At 40.0% G+C, this 22,781-nt stretch overlaps 1 protein-coding gene across 3 annotated transcripts in view; it reads right to left on the bottom strand.

Annotated features, from left to right (window-relative positions):
- Positions 1–22,781, bottom strand: part of LOC145998801 (ubiquitin carboxyl-terminal hydrolase 48-like) — a 319,266-nt gene that overhangs the window by 1,818 nt on the left and 294,667 nt on the right. The window lies entirely within an intron of this gene.

The raw sequence follows: 22,781 nt of genomic DNA, 5'->3' as shown, positions 1-22,781 counted from the left end.
TGCTCCAGAGGATCTGTGTGCACACCGCCATTTTCATGGCACAGTATTATTCGCCTCCAGGTGCGATGTGCCCCCATAGCACATTATCACAAGATATCAGATCTGGACTTCGGGGTGGCCATTTTAGAGGTGCTGGTAAATTTGACGATCCTCGTCCAATCCATTTGTCTCTGAACACATCAATGAGGTATTCTCTTAAAATGGCCACCCCGAAGTCCAGACCTGACATCTTGTGATAATGCGCTATGAGGGCTAATCAAACAGAAAGTCGCGCCCATAGTTATCAGACAACTGAGGAACTCCAAGAAGCTGTTCGCAGTGCGTTTGCTTCCTTCACGCCAGCCATGTTACGGAGGATTTCACATCGCACCTGGAGGCGAATATACTGTGCCATGAAAATGGCGGTGTGCACACAGATCCTCTGGAGCAAATGGTGGTCATTTGTCTGATTTAATGGTATACCATCCTCTCATCATACGCATGCTGTTAAAATAACATTTTGCAGGTTTGTCTACAATTTAAAGAGGGGTAATGGGACTTTTCGTATACCCTGTAGATGGATAATATTCAGGGGCAGGAAAATAACATGAAATAGGAATAATTCTTCAAGATTCAATTATACATCGATAAAGGTTATTATTTTCGTAACATCGCAAGCTGATGGTGCGAGTCTAGTAACGACATAGAGCTTGATCAAACGAGCAAAGCGACTCGGTGGATAGTACGCTGTGTAATTGGAGGTTCAGGGAGCCCGGACTCTCTCTCAAGCTGCTTAGGCAGTACAGTCTAGGACGTTACGTAAATGATCGCACTCTACCCAATGAAGGAAGGCAAATGGATCAGTATACATGGCAGTGTCACGATCTGCTGTAGAAAGAAATGGAGGGGATGGGGGCTATTTCCATGAGGGGGGGGGGGACTAAGAGGGATTCGATACTCACGAAAATGAAGTGTGTCTACACACTATTAAACTTGTAAATGAGTGTTAACATCATATATAGATAGAACTGTTTTTACGCCCCGCGATGATTAGTTAACGGGAATTTTAGAAGTAGTTAATCATCAGTTGTAAAAAAGTTGACTGGAGAGATGACGGTCTAACAGTTTCCCCTTCCATCCAACCACCGTAAGAAAAGACCGTTTATAAAGATTAACGGTCATTACAAAGTTACCCTAATTAACGTAATTTTGACGATTCAGTGCTTAAAAATATATTTATGGCGAATGCAACTGTAATTTATAATCATTACCTATCTCTCTATTTATGATAAACTAATAAAATTTAATAAAAAAACCGTTATGTCTCGTTATTGTAAATTAGCAGACACGTTGTTAAATGATAACGGTAGAATATTGTAAAATTTACAGTAAACTTCTAGCAATGGACGAACACAATATTAAAAACAAATGTAAAACACTGTAAAATCCTTGGAACTTTTCAGGCATTCTGAAAGCGTTATCGGGTGCACAAATTCTACCGTGAAAAGCCAGCATCCAAGATCAACGGATAAAATATAGAAAAGATGAGAATGGCAGAAAAAATACCTCCTATACTGCAAGCTGAACGCATGTAAAGCTGAAAATAATAATAATAATACTATATAAATGACTCTCTACATATTAAATGTAGATTTTGTGATTCTTCTATCCTGCATTTTGGCGTCGTTATTTTACGCCGTTACGGCTATAAATGACGATGAACAAATACAAAGAGTAAATTATGGATATGTAGCCTGGAAATATATTTTGGCTATGCTCTACGTTGACTGATGTGAATTTTCCCTAAACTATGAAATGGCAATACGCTGGAAGTATGGATCATGTGATTAGGGTTTGAAAGTTGATGTCCTAAGAATTTTTTTAAAAAAAATAATTAAATTATACTTTTTATTATTATTATTATTATTTTTTTTTTTTTAAAGATACTTAGTTTTAAATTTATCTCTAAGGGAGAATTCACACCGAAGAGAGAAGATGCACGCGACACGCGACAAGTGACACTGGTTTCTTTGCTCAGTTTGCATGATGGTATCGATATAATTGCATTAATCAATTTATTAGTCACCCGAAAATAACGTAACAAGAGACATTGTTACATGTACGTAAATTGCGTTGTAAAATTTGTGCAAGTTATTGAAACTTGGAAGAGGCATGCTGTGCATGAGAAAACAGAAATAATATGCACTGACGTCAAACTTTATACGGTAAACTTTTCAGTCTGAAAAAAGCGAATACCTAAACACTAGAGAAATAGTTCTCAACCTTCGTGAAACCATGTCACGATATTTTTTTTTAAGTCAATACCCTTAGCCGAAGAATTTTCCTCGTAAATCTTTACAGTATTTAAGATTTTATGCATGAATTAACATGTACCTACGAAATTAAATATTGATAAATAAATTCTAGCATAATCATAAGAGTAATAATAGTTTGATTACGTGTGTAGGATTGTTGACAAATATAAAAATATGGAAGACAAGTGGTAACGTCGTCTCCTTGTAATTCAGTGATCTCGGGTTCGATAACCGGGGAGGCACCGGGCAGATCCAGTTCTGATTAGTCTATTTGTGTATAAAATGGACTTAAAAAACGAAAACTCACAACTCAAATATGAAAATGGGATTATGATAGTTGTCAACCAGTTTCAGCAGAACATTTTGTTGCTCAGTATAGTTCATACGGCGCGGCATCGGGTCGCGGCCCGGCGGTTGAAAAACAATGCACTAGAGTACTTTACCATTTTTTTCAAAGAAAAGAAGTCAGGTAAATGGCAAAAACACGGGGCCTCTTTACACGATGTTGAAGGCAAATTACAGCCGATAGATAACTGCATCAAAAAACTTGATAAAGCGAAATGAACGTTGTGTTTAAATCTTAAAACATTGTACATATCGATACTTTATTATATCAACAAATTAGAGGTTCAAACATAATGCCGGTTGGGCTCTCTTCTAAAGTCTAAATACAGCTCGTTGGAATTAAGCATTCGCTGCGCATGCGCGAACAACAAACTGAAGCAACAGGATGCACGGTATTGAGAAAACGTTACAGTCCGAGAGGCACAAAGCGACACGCGACACGTGCATCTTGCCGTGTCTCTTCGGTGTGAATTCTCCCTAAAGTTACTACAGACATCAAAGTATAAGTGTGAATTTTTGATATCGAAAGTGTCAGGATACGTTGGAAAGTAGGGTAAGATGGGCCACCACAATAATAAGGATAATTCGACATAATATTATGCTTGAGAAAAGACAGACACCGACCAGATGTTTTATTCACACATTCCCCTAATCTTTGTTTTCTGGCCATAGTGAAGTCGATAACCAATTTTACAATTTAGTGTTTTAAAAATATTTCTTTTCTTCAAAGGTGAAGAAGCCCAGCCCACTTACTAATACACCATCTGTGGGCCTATCTTAACGAATCAGTAAAAAAGAAAAACCCGGAATTACCCCGAACAGTTATAGTTGCAAATGGTCAAACACTGAACTATTTGACATAGAGAAAGTTCCAAGTGACTTTATGGAATAAAAAAAAAAAAAAAAAAAAAAAAAAAAAAAAAAAAAAAAAAACAAACAAACAAGTTTCTACATCATTATTTAACAGCCTTGTAGGTCAAACAAGAAAAAAATAAAGTAAATAAAACAACAAAAAATAAAAGCAAAATAATTTTTATGAAAAATAAACTAAACATAGCATTTTACAACTTTACAAAAAAAAAACTATTTCACTCAGTGTACAAAAAATTAAATTATCAGACAGGACGTAAATTAAGAACCAGTGTCCCTCAGTGGCGTGCGAGAGTCCGAGATCTGAACAAACGCCGAGGTTACACATTCATTTTGCTCGTTCCCACGTCTTGAAGGAAGCCACGTTGCCATGCCAACGGTAGTCAGGTTGCAAACTCCAGGGCCTCCTCGATGGCGTAGTGGCAACGTCGTCGCCTTGTAATCAAGGGGTCCCGGTTCGATACCGGGTGGGGGAACATGGCACAGTGGTTCGGATCATACTTTTAACTGTAGGCCCATTTCCGATTTGCCTATAGGTTCATAATGGAATGCAGCAGGAAGATCATTCCGCTGGAGTGCCGAATAGTTCTTACGGACGAGGCTGGATAGCGTACTGAATCGAGAGCTTCTTCGCTCGAGCGAATAAAGCTCGATCGGGCAAAACGAGCAGCGTACACTCTAAGTCCAGTAGTACACGTACAACATAACTGTGTGGACCCTCAAATATTGATCATGAAGTGAAAGACGCGGTGAAATTGAAACTTGCATAAAGTGGACAAACAAAAATCTCCGATGCCCATTGCCTTCTTAGTGAACAATTTAATTTATAAAATATCTAATCGACTGTTCTTTTGTATTTTATTCTCTGGTTTTCAGGCTTCGCAGTTAGAGCTAACCTAGAACGTACGCCCCTGGAAAAATCGCATTCAAGGCAAGACCCCCCCCCCCCCCAGTAAACGAACAGGCGTGCCAGACGAGAACACCCAGCTACGTAGCCACTTCAGTCATTACAGCCCCTGATAGCAAGCCATTTACTTCTGCTTTCACAATCCACGGGGGGTAGGCTGAATCCGCCTCCCCCAACCTCCCTACGGCAGCGGGAAGCTCCCCCTTCCCTTGTCAAGGACGCTTTCTGCTAGATTTTCTCAAGTTTTCCCGGAACTTATACACGTCTGAAAAATGAAAGCCTTTCCGCTAAATTGCGTCGCATGAAATTTTTGGCTCAGTGCTTTCTTGAGAAATGAAAACAAAATGTCAAAGTGAGAATCAGGACAAGTTCCCGTGAAAAATAAATGAACAAAAGTAGGAAGAGCAACCACCCCCTCCCTTATGTCCTCACACCCTTGTCCTCGATTTTTTCTCCTTTTTCATCCCAAGGCGATGATAAAAACTGTTGTGATCAATATCTGGTAAGTTAGGAAGAGTGGGTCCTAATCTGGGAGAGGAGCTAAGATGTGTCTAAACCTCTCATTTATAACAGTGCTTTATTTCAATGGAACTGAGAGATATTTTTAGTCAATATAAAAAAAAAAAAAAGCATGACAAGTTCATACGCGTTAACTTAAGGTGCAGGGTTGTAAATATTCACAAAAAGTCTAACGTAGTGTTTCTCAACTGCCAGGCCATGCATTCAAATATACAGAACCGTGAGAGGTTCTGAAGTTTGCGACTTGCAGCCCGAGCTGGCTACCGATTGGAAAGATGGTCTCTCATTCGGCGTTTCCAGTTCACTTTATGCACAGATAGACTAATCCGGACTGGACCGTCAACCTATAATTTGACAAATGCATTCGTGAAAGTTCTCCAACAACGAAAATACACAGGTTACCGTTATTTTAGCATTTCCACTACTTTTCCACTTGAATGTGTGGTCGCCAACTCTATTTTCCGGTTCACATACATCCGTAGTGCAAAACTCCATTCACCTCACAATCACAGCACTGCTTTCACGAGATGGAATACCGTCACTGTTTACCGTGGAGCGGAATCCACGAACACGAACGAACCACATCCTACCTAAAAAAAAAGAAGGTAGCTTTAACAACAGAAACAACACATCTTTGTAGGACAAAATCCAATCTGATCATGAGATTGAATCGAAGAGCAAACACGACACACACAACACTTGGAAACAAGTTCCCAACTTTCATATCCATGTTCTTCTTTAGCCTAGCTGCCTAACATTAGTACATTTTCGAACTGTTTGTTGTTCTTCCAGTTACACGGCAGAAACGAGAAGGCACAGTGACAGACAGACGATGGAACTGTTAAAACACAACTTCAAACTAACTTCTCGTTGATATTCATGGAAAAGGGCAGATTCTCTTGAAAATAGGTGATATAGGTAAGGTTTTGCGTGAAAATAAAGTCCAATTAGAAGAGAATGTTTCGGGTTGAAATGGCAAACGGGATACGGGGAAGGGAAAGTGGTTGAGATATGGATTACAAGGATGTAGCCAGACTGTTGCAATAATTCAATTTCACCATGTCATATGCAACCATGACATCAACATACTCCAAAATTTCCTCGTGTCTGGGCACAGATCTCACCATAACCATAACGTTGAAAATTTAGTACTTACTACTCTTATTTTTATAAAAACAAAAAAAAAAAAAATATCAGGCACTAAGTGATACAGTCACAATCTGAACCAAGATCACTGCCGTTCATACATTCCACGTCACACTGATTATGATTCACTTCACTACGTATATATTTACTGACACTTTCACACACAAGAATGTAATCTACACCAGCACCAATTAATTGCATTTTTGCCGCACTTATTGTTTAATTAGAATTGCACATACATTTTCACAAATTCACTCACTTGCCCCCTAGTACCACACGAACACACACACACATTGATGGTCACTATTACATCACTTACGCAATACTTACAAGATTCGCTGGATGTCTTCTTACTCATCTCTTCACACCATCAAACGTTAACTGGTATTAAACTTTGAATTCAACCATCAAGTCCTTGGTCTTCACTCGATAATCGCAAAAACGTTGTATTAAATACACTTCTGTCCCTCAATTGTTATCTTGTGGTGTTCAGTCCAGTGATGTTTCTGGTTCAGAGGGAAATCTCCCTGTCGTAAGCCAGAAAATTCCCTTTTCGCGTTAAAAAGTCCATGGTTTTCAAACATTGCAGAATTTATTCAGAATTTTCAATCAAGGAGGATGTCAGTACGATTGTAGGGTGTGAAAAAAAAATTAGGCCGTTCTCAATGATTTTATTTGGGTCACGATACATATTGATGGGCGAGTTATATAGAGTTGGATAAATCACAGTCTATGTACCGGGGAAATTCTTACATATTTTAGCTTATTTACGATCAGCTGAATTCGATTTCAAGTGTCCAGGGTCCCGGGTTCAAATCCCGCTTGAGCTTGTTGTTTGTGAATGTCCATTCATCAATTTCATCATTTCATCACTCATCCCCATCTTCGCAAATTAGCCAAGAGGCACAAAACGCGAAGTAAAATAAACTAAATCAATCATTCAATCGATTTCCAGTGGTTATACTCCACCAGAAGCAGAAAAAACAGAAACAAACGCGAGTCAGAAATAAATATTGGTACAATGCATTCATTTCCCAGTTACTTGAACATTTCAGATGTTTCTATACATTCTACACTTTCCACTAACTTTTTGGTTCCAAAATTCTCTGTTCCTGGGGATGATTACCTGCTAAGAATGTCACTGATTCAGCTGAAGAGCAAGCAACTCCTTTGTAGCACTTGACTGAGCGGTCCATTTGAGTGGATAAACTAACGAAGAAGTATAGTAATGCACGAGTGTATAGCAATAAGCAATGTACCAAAGAACACAATTGAAAAAAAAAAGAAAAAAAACATCTGTATACTTTTAAAAAAATATTAAGACAGATTTAGAACAGGAGAACATATTAATTAAATTGTATTGCTCAAATAAACGGTTAGTCTCTTTGTATTGGTCGAAACTGAAAAGAACTCATCCCTTATTATGCGACACAACTCTCTGGAAAATTCTCGTAGGTCAAATAATATGTTATATCAGTTGAGTTATTTAATCAGGAAGGCACATTCTCAAAGTTACAGGTATTTCTGTAACAATGTAGCTCGTCGTACACAAACATCGAACACCGCGGTGCAACAATTCGTGAAGAAAACCCTTTGTTCAGGCATAAAGAAGTAGTACCTACACGGAATTTGATCTCGCTTGCTACAGTGAATATAAGGTGGAGAAAATTACATACTTCTCGATGCTCTGGTTGACAGGTGTTTGGCCTCCTCCTCTACATGATCCACAACCTATTCTGATTATAGGTTTCGTGAACGTCACAGCTTGTAAGTTAAGAATGCCAAAGGAACGATATGAAGAGAGAGAGAAGAGGGAGACTTTGAGAAGTGTAAAGTATATGTTAATACGAGCCAGTAATTTTGGTTGCGTATGTAGTAAATTTTGTGAATCGTTGACAAAGTCGAGATTCTCTGTTTTCCAACATATTTTCCATCTTCCAATTCAACCTTCCTTACAGTTCTGAGTTTACTGGTTCATTTGTGTTCGTTTTGAAGTTCAACTTAAGCACATAGCTTAATCTAGACAGGACCTACAGTTTAATGGGATTCGAACTACTATGCGCCTCCACCGGTATGAATTTATTGGGAGCGAAGTATTATCACGAAAACGATATGCCAGACATACCCACAGATAAGCTGAACAGTGTTACACACACAACAGAGACGCCGATGCAATGCTACACAATTGCTGAAACCACACGACAATAATTTTATCTATTGAGTTACCTGACACACTGGAGGACGGAGGTGGTAATTCCAGCAGGAAAAGGAGGACAGGTTGAAATTCTCGCTCAGTGTAAATTTTAATAATAATTAAAAGAGAACGGGTATGCAAGTATGTAATGATATAAACGAATCGGTCTATTAAACTTAAATCTAAAATCCTAATCTTGTAATAATAACAGTGAAAGCAGCAGAAAAGCGAGGAATGTAGAAAGGGGCAGTGTAACTGAAGAAGCAAGGTCATATTAACTAAAGAAGGGCAAATAGAGGAAAAACAGCATACAATAAACATTGTAAGTACATACAGCCGCAAAAGCGCATGCTAGAAATACATAGGTAGACCCTATTCTAAAAATATAGGGGTTTAACCAATATCTCCACATAAAAGTTCAAAAGAAAGCCAGCCAAGTTTACCAAATAGCTCAGCTCATAGTCCGCAAATTCCTAAATAAGCCAGGATGTGATTTCATCGACACTTCATACTACAAACCCTACATCTGAGATAATATTAGTATTAAGTCAAGTATATAAGGATTTACGAAGCTGTTTACATGCTGCTATTCTGCCAATGCTCCTTCTCTGACCACCGAGTCTTCACGATGAACACGACCTCATGCGTACTTCTACATATTGTAGGAATCAACAACAACCCAATAAATTATATTTGTCATCACATCATTCCTGGAAATTAAGCAACAGAAATTTGCCAGATTCATTGGACTAGACAGCCAGAGGATTATATTCCTGCCGACTGGTTTATAAATATGTGATTTAGTTTTTCCTTAATATTCTTACCACAATGTTGGAAAAAAGAACAGCTATTCTTTCAAGGACTACTGCTAAACTGCATGGATGCCATAAAGGTGCTAAGTTCTTTCTCAAAACCTTGAGACAACGCACAAATGTGTCGTTTCCCAAATGGAATTGCACCAAGGACCCAATAATGAGACCGGAGCGCCATAATATATTAAGCCACGGAGCCGGTGAGGTGACAGTTGTTTCCTGGCCAGCAAAGGAAGTGAACGTCGTTACATTATAACCGAAGGGGGGAAATTACTGTTGCGTTATGAGGAGGAGGGCGGGGAGAAGGCGTGGCCCAAGAAGAGCCAATGTTGCCAGATTAGGCGGAGATAATGACATCGCACACATCCACACACACATGCATGCATACTCGCTCGCACACAATGTGTAACTCAATAATGACGCCTGCGGTTTCCTGCTACGGCTCCGCCCCGGGGTCACACGTTTTGTCTGCATCTGCGGGGTGGCGAACCGTGACTGATAGCGGGCAGCATTTGCCGGTAAGCCACCACGTTGCGCGGGAGGCGAGCTTTAACAAGCACGCGGAGTAAAACGTGAACCTCCAATAATGCTAACCGGTGATTAGCTCGCCGGAAAAAAAAAAACGAGCGGGACGTGCAATCTATGAATGAGCTTCGTCCGGTTTCTCACGAACGGAGCTCCGAGCTACCGCCCGCAAATGATCGCTCCGTCATCTTCCCTTTCCTCAATGATATTTTTTAGTGACTCTTTTGAGCCGCTCTAGGTAAATCGCGACCAGTGACGGTTCGGAGCTCTGAACCTTCGTTACATTGTGCGTTACCCTAACTGATACATCACGGAGACCATTTTCATGAGACGGGAAATGTTGGCGCATATTAGGCAATGGAGCGAAACGAGAGGATCACACACGCTATGATTTTTTTTCTTTGCCGACTCTCTTGACCAACTGTGACGATGCGGAATAGTGGGGATAGATTCAGTTTGTTGAAGTTTGGGTAGGAAGGGTCCATACATACTTGAATATCAGACGCAAGGAAAGAGAAGTGACGAAATCTACTCACAAAATAGAATTGTGTCATGAATCAAATATATATATATATATATATATATATATATATATATATATATATATATATATATATATGTTTTAATATTGTGTCAATATACACCATACCAAGAAACAAGAGGAAAGAACTATTAACATCGTATGTAGAACAAGAGGAAGAATCTATACACATGCAAAGAAGAAACAAGAGGAAGAATTCATACGCAAGTAAGAAGAATGCAAAACACAAGAGGAAGGATCTATACCCAACGTAAGAAGAAAAGAAGAAACAAAAGGAAGAACCTCCATACATCAATTGATCAGAAGTAGAGGAATTTGACAAGTTTCTCCATAAACATACAGAGAACATAACTGAGATATAAAATATATTGATAAAATTATAATATTATTCTATAGTTTATCTTTTGTTTAGTATCTATGAAAATAGAGAACAAGGACACGATATTCCACACCCACGAGAGGATAACAGAAACCACAAGAAGTCAGAATTAAAAACAAACGAGATATAATGAGAGGCATAACTTACATAAGAACATGCGTCTTGGTATTAAAAATTAGGAACCAGGACAATAAAATTAATAAAGTCAATAAAGTTGGATGCGGTTTAGTCTTTGCGATGGTCGTAGCCAACAATGAAGCAACTTTCTAACACGAAACGTAAGCGTTTATATAAATTGTGAACGCGATACTCACATCTTTGTGTTACCATTTTACCCACGGCAAGAGAGGGCTGCAAAACATACATTTGTGTAAATTAATTAACTACTTGAATGCTACCAAACACGAACTTTCACAAAGGATGCAGTGCACACAAATTGAACAGAGATAAGAATCATCAAAAATTGGTCAGGACTCGATGCACACGCTATTCTCTCCATCATCTGCAGGGAAATATGATACATGTGATGCCTGTCAATCAACGCTAATGAAGTCATATAAAATCCATTAGAAAGCAGGGCGTTCCTTTTGTGCTAGATATTTGCCAGTCATTCCTTCATGGATCTTCTGATCACACATCTTTGATACACGCCGCAACACACCACGCCTTTCCCGTACAGCGTGGAAACTGGCAGGGGAAAAAAGTACACGAGTAACACATGTGAAGCTTATCATTCTTCGTGGTTTCCTTTACGGCATCAAGTTTTCGAGTTTAGCGATCAAACTCCAAGTCAAACTCATTTCCTGCCCTTGAGCTTTCTCATACGTAGATACCTTTCACCTATGAAGTTTTGTTACATGTTGATTGATTGATTGATTTGTTGTCTTAAGTCCACTTTATGCACAGAAAGCTAATCGGGATTGGACCTACGGTTTAAAGATAAATCCGAACCACTATGTGCCTCCACCGGGTATCGAACTCGGGACCCCTTGATTACAAGGCGACGACACTACCACTGCGCCATCGAGGAGGCCCGTTTTGTTACATGTAATTTATTAGCCCGAAGGTCAGTCTGATGGTGATGCATGTGTCTAAATTTTGAATATTACATCGAGAAACAACAATTTTTTTTGCAATCATGGTATGAAAACCGGAGAGTACACATGCTAAAAATAAAATACTGTTTCTGGTTAATAAAGTCAGAAGATGCAGTACGCTATAAATTTATGGCAATAGCGTGGGCAACGCAAGCATAGATATCGGGTTACAAACAAAGGAAGTATTGTTGGAAACGTTATTGGTAACATGGAGAAAGATGCAGATGGGAAAAGAACACCAGGATTATTCGTGGACTGTGATGAATGCTTTAATGACTTTTGTGATTCGACATTGGTGTATATCATACCTTCTTGTCCGTTTCTTACCATCCTAACTCCGTAAATTTTACTTATTAATGCTAGAAATGTGTTACGGCTCCGATCTCAAAGGTATATGGCATTATTTCATCTACATCTCGAGTGTGGTAATTTTCAAGTCTTTTCTGCTTGTGGAAAAAAAACTGCTCAGTCTTATATAGAATCACAGTGTAGTGGTTCCCCATCTCTAGGGATGACAGCGACAATACGCTAAGTTTACTCTCGAAATTAGAAACAAGACTGAGAGAACCAAATAAAAATTGACGCACGGACAAAACCAGACGCTTCGAGTGTTTCCTTTTGTTTGAGACTTTAGTAAACCATATAAAATGAAATCAGCGAGATTGTTTTCTAAATGAAATTTGCGTTACTAAGTGCTTCTTGAGATTAAGGTGGTTGTGTTGCTATTTCAAGATATAGTATTTTATTTCGCAACAGACATATGAAATGTTTCGACACTCGATATCATCCACCCACATCATAAACCACCAACAACGGCTGTGTCGAGCTCGGTGGCGGAGTGGTTAGCACAGCGCGCTAGGACGGCAGGAGGTCCTGGGTGTGAATGTCCATCAATTTCATGTCATCCCTGATCTCATCGTTGAGATTAACCAAGAGTGGTAGAAACACGGCGCTAAATAACATACAAATCAAAACAGCGGCTGTGAATATAGATTTCAGCCAACAAGGGACGACGGAATGATTTTGATTGTAGGTAACTCAAGACTTATTTACGATATAAGCTTCAATGTTATACTCCCGGTTGTCTTGAGCTGATATGGGCTCTGCAGACTGCCCCCTAAGTCTGGTTTTCAGAATGCTTTCCCGTCTCCTCCGCGACAAAACGGTGACAAAAACCTGTTCGGGTTTATTTAGGTGGAAACTTTAGTGGATCAGGGACCGTGGTGTGGACACCTTCGCAGGCTTTTTGGAAAGCCTCTCGTTTTACCACGTGGTCAGTCGATAGCCCTTGAAATCCAATATAGGCGGGAGGTTTCGGATGTTCCTGGACCGTGCAGGTTGTTGGGCTCTTTGATACCAAAATGTCACACACACCCTCCCTGCTAGGCGTATGATGTGGGGAAACCAAAGAGTGACCAAGGTTCGTGGACAGACCGCTGCTTGACAGGATAAGTCCTACACGAGGGCAAGCCTTCCTCTCTACTCTCCTTCGTTCACATGAGCCTCAGCTCAATGATTGAAAAATATGTCAATCTAGATCATGTTCATGGCAGAGATGGTCAAACATATCTGAAATAAGAAAAAATATACTACCCGGATTTCAGAGACAAAACGGATTTCTACGGGGTAAAACGGATTTCGAAAGTAATCAGGAATCGTAATAAATTTTACTATTTACTTTTTCAGATTTGTTAATGAATCCGTCTTACATCCAAAATCCGGATTTGGCCATCCCTAGTTCATGTAACTAACTCACTCCCTAGCCTTCTTAAACCCGAAGGTTCATGGCTGCAGCAACACAGGCCTTCCATCTTTCCATATCTTGAGCAAGTTCTATATACTCTTTTCCATCCCTACCGATTTCTCTTAGGTCCATCTCAACGTTGTCTCTCCATCTTCGTCTTGGCCTTCCTACAGGTCTCTTACCATCAGGTTTCCCTAGTTCATGTAGGCGCACTCAGAATTTGTTTACAGAGGTGGTTTACATATAATTATGAATAACGGAGAAAATAAATTATGTATATCAATTTGCTTCAGCAAAATCAAGTAAAAACAGGGGTAGGGGCCTTACACCCATACTCTTCTTCAGATCATCATAATCGTGGCGATATTTTTCCGTTACCGCGTGTAATTTACGGTCAGTTGACCCCTGTCAGGCCTGGATTTTAAATGGATTGTCATGTCATGAGTTAAATAGATACAGTATCACTGACAAGATAATCTAGATCTTGTCTTGTGTAAGTACATAACGGCACGAGAATGACACTCCGCCTAAGTGAGGATTATAGGAGAGGAGACCGAAAACTAACTTTTACGCTATTTTAGTATGTCGCACAATGTAGACTCGAGCTTTGAAAGGCATCCTCGCCAAGGGTTTATTGTTCATTTTCATTCAAATTTATTGTGAAAAGTCACTGCAATGTGCGTTTTCAATTGATTTGGTTTATTTTACTTCGCTTTTCTGCCACTTTTGGCTAATCGCGAAGAGTGATGATGATTAAAGGACACTCACAGAGAACACCCATAACGATGCCGTGATTCGAACCTGGGACCCCTGCCGCTACGGAGGTCGGCCAATAACAACCCAAGATAACATTTCCTTGTGCATATATTGGCCAGTTTTGCAATAATGACGAGTGTTTCTTACATGGGGTGTCAAGGGGGGATTAGCCTACTCCCCAGAACGGGTCTCACTCATAACACAAGCAACAACCAACATTGTGTTCTGATATCAGTGCGGAATGCCTTCGTTGTTAGGCTTGTTAGGTTTCGTCCTCTTAGCATAAACACACTGCCACTTTATCTGGGCTTGACGAAAAAGGTATTATTTATGCTAAGAGAATTAAACCTAACAACGAAGGCATCCCGCACTGATATCAGAACACAATGTTGGTTGTTGCTCTGTTATGAGTGAGAACCTCAACGAGCTAATAGTAAATTCAAACATTGCACTGGCATCAATTAAATTACTCTCAAAAATTAGCTTGGTCTTTCTTTTACTAGTTTTAGGTCATAAATGCATTTCTACTTGGCATTTTTAGCGGCCATTAAATGTCTTTTCTACTGATGAGAAATATTATACACGTTAGTCTGCCAATCGTACGATGTATTCGATGACTAGAGGCAGCAAAAGCTTTTAACATTGCAAACGAATGTGAATTCCGAACCAGGTTTCCTCCACGGAGAACTGTAGAAAAACAAAGGGGAGGGGGGGGGTGGCAAGAAGGAGAGTTAGGAGATAGGGAAGTGCTCCAGCAAGAAGCAGAGAGCATGGAAGAACTGAGTCGAGGGAAACGAGTTCTTGCGCAAAACACGGTCTCAACTGGATGTGGTCGGTCGCCCAAACATTTCCGAGTATGAGATATGTTCGCGCTGTGGAAAATGTATCCACATCTGCTCTCGGAGTCGCACAATTATTCACGTGCGTCATCGTGAGGCCCCGAAGGTTCCTTCCTGGCTCCTCCTTTCTTCCGACCGAGCATTCATTGTTTCCACTTATCTGGAGACCGCAAGAAACACCGCAACGCTACGGACGCTAATACATCTTAATAACATCGCAACAAAAGGGCGCTGCGCAATGATAATTTGTGAACGCCGACTTCTCTCTCTTGTACCAAAATTCTGCTACAAAACTGAACGCTTTGACGTCGCTAACTAAGTGCAGACTCCCTCGGTCTTTTGGAAATAACGACTCTCTTGCAAAACTTCTGGTATATATCAATTCAGAGTAGTGTTCAGGGTTCCACGTGTGCAGTGGCTTGCTTTGGTCATTAATGGATAGTGGCGACGGAGTTTTGGACACTGTCTATTACCTCTCCACAAACTGACGTTTAGCAACATTTTTGTAGGGTTGATTCGGATCGAAACCAGGACCTTCGGCAAGAGACCGAAGGTGTAACGGGTATGGAACTTTTGAACTAAAAATAATTGCTTCTTTCAGGCCAACGAGGCTCTGGCGCCTGGACCCACGGCCAGGATAATCATCTGTCGTGTCGTGCTGTCCTGTACTTGCCCTTATGTGTGTGCTGAGTGGCCCTTTACAGCCTCAGCTTCGAACTAGGGTATGGGGATTTTATCACCAGAGAGAGTATAATTTTAGTTCTTGTTAAGTAAAGAATGAATGTATTAGTTTTAAAAGTCGAGTAAGGAAGTTTTTGACAAGCATATCTTATTTTCTTGTTAGGACACTGTCCTCAATTTTCTTTTAGTTAAGGGTGTGGCGGGCAAAAATAGTCTAGGTTCTGATTTGCCCAAATATAAAAATCAATCAAGTTTTCATTACTACTCCACTTACTCAAATATCGTCAAAGTCTACAGCAGGCTAATCGGGATTAGATGCACAATTTAAAGTGGGAGCTGGACAACTGTGCCCCTACCGGAATTCGAACCGGGGACATCTTGATTATAAGTTTACTTTTGCTGTTTACTGTACAGTAACTTAGACTTTTGGATTGCTTTAATAAGCTTTTACGGCCTTCTCTGATGGCGCATTGGCAATGCTGTCGTCTTGTAAATAGACGGTTCCAGATGCTGTTCCACTTTACACTGAAAGTCCATTTCCCATCTGAGCATAAAGTGGACAAACTCGGATAAACTTTCGACCTTCTTTTTTACATTTTTGTTTCATCATATCAAAATGCAATAAAGACCAATAATTCTTCCTCATCCACAAGACCACCAAGCTTTACAAATCTCATAAATTTCAACGATGCACAGCATCACAGTTATATGGATGTGCATGGTGTATGTAAATCTCGGTACTGCGTGTAGAAAAGCTGAATTAAAATTGTTCTGTTACATTTGAATAAATATTTGCAACGTACTAGATGTAGGAGCCTAGCTACTCTGACACAAATTACCTCCACAAGGAGGGAAAATAGAACAGTTCGAAGGTACATATTCAAGAAACCAGAGGAAGTTCGCGTCCTCTAATCTGTGAGGGAGCAAAGGCCTCCTCCCCTCCTTGCTTTTTTGCGATGTTACCCGGGATTAATCCCCCCTTGTCTCGCATCCCCATTGTCTTCCAAGTCGTCCTGGTGGATTGCTTTACAGCCGATACGAACGAGCCGATATCACTCGCGGGAAACAACCGGCAGACTAAGGGACCCAATTCGTTCGAAGCATCTACGAACAATAGCAATAATATCTCCCCGCGCGATGCTTTAACTTGATAGCCTTGGGACCGAGACACCTCCTCGACTTGTATTGGAAGCTTTGTCCTCGGCACTTCCAGCAAATGTATATATATAGTTCCAACTACCTATCGACAGATACAACTTCATACCTAACAAATGCTTCCTAGTTCTTTCGTTTCGTCCTTCTCTAGGACATGTTTCCACCTTGTTGAAATTGTTCTACGATCGCAGGAAAAAAAGTAGTCTGTCACTGTTACCAGCACCCGGCTTTGAGTCCCGGCATGGCTGTTATTTGTGAGTGTCGCTTGAACAATTCCATCTAATTAACACCAATTCACATCGGCGCGATGAGCAAAACCGGGAAGAAAAGCGATGTAAAAATACAAAAACCACCCAAGACTCTTTCTATTTGTTTTTCATTTCGCCACACAACAGTAACACCGCACTCGCACCAAAGGAAAAGAAACCGACACTACATTACGGTAGCCACACTAAAAATTTTGAATGCCAACAATTGAAAGTCAAGTGGAAGGATGTTGACGGTTGAAATTTTACATATTTCTTCTTGCAAGAATAATCCAGTTGATATTCGTGGCGGAGACGTTAGCACAGCGCGCTACGACGATAGGCGCCTCCGGTTCGAATCTTGGCCTTGGCATGGGAGTTATTTGTGAGTGTCCCTTTCTCATTTTTCTTATATGTACGCATCGCTTGCATTGTAGAATTATTTCTCTTGTAGTGTACGGTTATTACAACGAAAAACGTGTTTTTATGCTTGTAATAACCGTAGACTACAAGAGAAATAACCCCTTTCTCAATTTAATCATATCATCACTCGGCCTTATCGTCGCGATTCGCCAAAAGAAGTAGAAAATCGACGCTAAATAACAAAAATCAACTCAAATATTTCATAATTCATAGTTTGAATTTGAATTTAAAATTTTGGGTACGTCAGCACTTAGGCTATTTTGCACCCGTCGCATTATACGGGGTTCAGCCCCTTACCGTTACAAATACGGTAAAACGTTGCGTAACTAAAATATTCTGACTTCCGTTAAAAGCTGAGGCTGTAAAAGGGCACTCAGCACACATAAGGACAAAAAAGAGGACAACCCACAGAATTATACTGGCCATGGGGCCAGTCGCCAGAGCCTCGTTTGTCTGCAAAATGCAGTCCAGAGTGTACTACGTGGAAGTGTCATAATTCATAGTAAAAAAAAAAAAACACCTGACTAAATGCATCAATTACATTTGGCTGCTAGGATATGAATATTATTTTTCTTCTTTCTTTCCGAAGTCTTTCCAACATAATTTAAAAAACATGACAGCATAACATTTGGTCACCAGTTCCGAAATTCCTAATTCACATCTGATAAGAAGCAAATTATGTCAGAATAGCATGCTAAGTATATACCATATGACAAGTATAGACTTAGCAGAAAGGTAATCTTTCACGTAAAGTCCACCGAAGATTCATTTATGGTATATCGAACTAATATTAAATAGTTTTGTTCTTTTCTTCATCACAATGAAGTACCAAGAAAAATTAATTATAAACCATGTTTTTCTTATAATGCACCTTCTAACAAAAAGCTGCGGAAAGTTTGGTCTATGCTTCACTATTGGTAGGCAAGCGATGTCATTCAAGCGCACCAGGTGCCATTCTCGAGAAACTCATCAACCGCATAATAGGTTATTTGGCCGAAGGTGTTGTTCCAGATAACTCTAACTGCCTCCGATATAGAACACGCAGCTGTGGGAGGAGAAAATGGCCAAACAAGAATTTCCTAATTTTTGCCGCAGAACGTTGCCGGAATTCCACAGAATCTCTCTGGAAGGTGAGTCAGTTCGTGTTTTTGGTGATATTGTTAGTGTTTTAGAATGGACATTTGGAAGCAGTGTAAGATTGCAATGACTTGAAACACGAAGCGAGATATTACCACGTAAAGGAAAGAGCAAATCACGCAGATCTACAATAAACACAATATATTATAGTAAACGAAATGATCGACGAAAGAAAAAAGTGTAAATGAGGAACCAAGAGCAAAACTGTGAGTTTATCGCTTGTTGTAAATTAATGATACATTATAACGGTTACATAAAAACTCAAGGGAATATTTGCATGTCACAATATTAAAACTACACATTCTTCAATCAAGCACGAAAAGTGGTCTTACTCCCTGTAAATAATAAAATGAATCAATCTGAAAATTCTTGTCTTTAATTGCATTAAGGTTTAAATATTTGTAAATGCATATAATTTGCATATTTCACCAACCAAAATTTCTAGCATCTGATGCCTTTATGCTTCGCAAATGAAGTCAAACTTTGAGACATTTTTAAAGCGCCACACACATGACACATTTTCGTTAATGCTTTTCATGCATTCCGGCTATGTCATCACATCTATACTCACGTTTTTCTTTTTATTTGTTAGCAGACACCACAAAGTACTTCAAAATTCTATGAATATTTTAATCCAAATCACATGTCTAGAACCTTAAATTTTATGTGTGAAATGTCGAATGCCCTAATATCAAGAAAGTACGTTGAAAAATGTTCTACAAGAAGTTCACACGATATGGGCAACGCTCTATCCTGAAATTTCTACTGTTATACTGTCACGAAGAACCGAATGGTTAGAAGATACATCGTGATTACGAACCCTCCGCTACACACTTGTTATTTACAAAAACTCCATGTGCACATACTGGTGTGTTCACGTACATATGTGAACCGTTTAAAGTTTGTGAGAAACACAAAGAAACAAAGTAATACTATCGAGAGCTGTGGTGATTGTACACGAAATAAAACAAAAGATTCCTATGTTGTCACTTGAACAATGCATCTCTCTTTCTCTCTCTCCGTGTGTTCGTGTTGCATTAATCACGATTATGATCTTGACCTTGAAAAGATTGCAACCGCTGGTCTGTGGCGTCGGAAATCACATTACAGAGACAGCATCCAATGTGGTTATCATTAGCTTCTTCACGGTGTACACTGCCAACGAGTTTCTGCTTCCTTCACCCCTGCAAGAAGACGCATGTCTCTTCGCCACTGAGATGCTGCTTCGTCCCATCGTTCTGAACTCTTCTCTCAAGCAACTCGTAAATCTCGAAACCCACGGCTGCTCTATCTACACATACACAGAGCGCATGTTTATGAAGGCAGGATATTCAATGTGAAAGTGCCCAATATTAAACGCTAATAATAACAATGATTCTTATAATAAAATTCAATTGGTAGTATAGTATAGTTTACTAATAGTTCACATCACATCTTTCTAAAGTTGCTGAAAAAATTATGGAAAAGTGAAGTCAAGCTTCCCTCTGCATGATGGAGGCATTTTGGGGCACTGCACCCACATATTCACAATGCCGGGCATTTGTGGAAATGACGTGATCAGCATCACGTTCCGTCCGCCCTACCAGCTCCCATTTATTAGAGGCTGGATGAATCCCAGAGCCGTAACACGAGGGGACATTACTGCAAAACATTTCCCCCTGAAATCACCACACCCCGGGAATCGAACCCGGGTATCCCGCGAGGCAGTCAGACGCGCTACCGACTGGATCACTGCGGCTCATGAACAATCAGTTATGGACATAAATAAATGCACTGTTGTAAAAAGAAACTGTCATTATCTTTCGCGAATTATGTCAGAGTACAGAGATAATTTGTACCATAGACAGTTATCTTGAATTTGTATTAATGTTATTCAGCGTCGCTTATCTGCCACTTTTGGCTAATCGCGACGATGAGGATGAGTGATGATTATATGAAATTGATGAAGGGACAATCACAATAAACGTCAATGCGGTTAGTTTGAAGGAACTTGTCAAACTGCAAGTCTGGAAATGGAGGAACTTCAGAGTTTTAATTATGCTTGGAGAAGTAATTAAAACATACAACACGCCTATGCTCCGGCGATTAAGTGGAGCAGTTGCCTTCCTCTCATTTTTTGCCCCGCACCATGTACTCCTAATGCTAAGTCTTACCTACCAAAAAAAAAGTAAACTGTTATTGAGCCCCATGTTCGGCGCTACTGTCTGCAAGCGATGCTGACAAATTAAGGATTAATTTCAGCAGGGAAAAAGGTTCGTCTCAGCATCACAATTCTTTCCTCTTAGGAGCACGCAGGATATAAAAGAAAATTAAAATAGTAATGAACAATTTGCCTTTCGTTATATTTGAGGTCAGCTGTACGTACCCAAATTTTCTTTTCGCAGAACCATCAAAAATGCTCACTCCCACTACAAGCTTGAAACAAACATGAAAAGAAATTACCTAAGGTTTGCTTCACATCTAAACTCGGAAGTCCAGCTGGTTCTTCTCCATAATCGATTCTCCCGTTTGGCATGTGTGTGGGCCCTGCTTCTGTTTACCCAGGAACTTCAGAAAGTTCCTTCATGTAGGCCTTTGGGGAAGTTTGTGTGCTTAAGTTCTCCCTTTAGGATTATATACACCTCCCTCAAGTTCATAATCTTTGTATGCCGTGGCACCTTCCTTTTCTTGTTGCAATATGCTTGAGAATCCTTTTCTGTAAACAATTTCCTTAATTCCCGCCGCTTGGTGTTTGGTAAAGACAGTCTAGGATGTACGTCAATGCGTCTTGGACCAGGCCGCGTTTGAGTTTGTTAATAGCCAAGCTTAGTTACCGTATTACTTCAAGCTCATACGCAAAACTTGTACAACAAACGGTTAGGGGAAGACCTAAAACTACCTCCCTTGGCATGCCTTCCCTCCTAATAGGATCAAACGATAACTGTGCAAGAAAGTTGTTCTGTTAGGTTGATGATGGTGTTATATTTTGTTTGGGGCCTACTATGCTACCAAGACGTCTTCACGCTACATTGATTTTTCAAATTTGCATACAAATATCTCCACCAGAAGTAAAGGCAATGAATACATGGTATTCCAGCAGCGACCGACATTTTTCTGCCAAAGGCACTTTACGTCCCACGCGAGACCGAGACTAGAATGTGTGGAGCCAAGGAGGCAGGGGATACTTTATTTGAGTTTCTGTCCACTTTATGGAGCCGTGGTAGTCTAGTCGGTAGGGCGTATAATGGGAGACCTAGGTTCGATTCCTGGGGAGAGTAATCGTAGGTCGGACATTTTCCGGCCTTGTCCCCGCATAAAGCGGCTCCGGGGCTCACCTAGCCTCAAATCAATGGGTACCTGGGACGGTAAAGGCGGCCGGAGCGTGGTGCTGATCACATCACCTCCAAATGACCGAGATCGAGACTATATGTGGCCCTAACCCCACATCTCCTACATGTGCCTTCATGGGACGGTGCTATATTCACGGGAACTTTACCTCTACCTTACTACTTTATGCACTGATAGGCTACCCGGGACTGGTCCTATAGTTTAAAATGGGTTTAAAGTTTACCCCTGGTATCGAACCCGGGAGCGCTTTATTACAAGGCGACGACAAAGGCGGTGGACACGTCGCTTACATCAACAGGAAGGAGGAAAACAATAACTCACTATTCACAATTATTACTAATCATGAAAAAATTGTAACAATTAAATGCTTATTACGAACGGTATGGCTGTAACGGTCCAGTAGTACTCTGCCGCGTTATACAATTCCACTTTCGAGTACCTATGCGCTCAACACGAAACACAAACCTATTTTACACAAAGAAACCTAGACTAGAAATTCAAAAAAGATCTCTCTTCTACAGACTTTCAACACAATATAATGACCACCCATCAAGTATTGATATATTTTCCTTGGAGTATGCCTTTCAGTCTTCCATCAGAAGAAATGCTGGTAAATTATATCAAATAGTGCCATATTTTTCTTATTTTTTGTTAATTTGTTAATTATTTTTGTGTTATTTTGTCATTCCCCCCTTCCTTTCATTGTTGACAAGTCTAAAATGGCCATTGTGCAGCACCTGGAATTTTCTCAATAAATAAATAAATTCAATAAGACTCTTAGGTGAAAAGACTAACTAAATCTGACAAAGATATAAATAATTGAAGGAAAATAAAACAATTTATAG

Source organism: Lepisma saccharinum, chromosome 14 (assembly GCF_977018435.1).
Source record: "Lepisma saccharinum chromosome 14, izLepSacc3.1, whole genome shotgun sequence".
NCBI classification, from domain to species: domain Eukaryota; kingdom Metazoa; phylum Arthropoda; class Insecta; order Zygentoma; family Lepismatidae; genus Lepisma; species Lepisma saccharinum.
The sequence above is the reverse complement of the archived record's forward strand: the minus strand, read 5'-3'. Positions and strand labels throughout refer to the sequence as shown.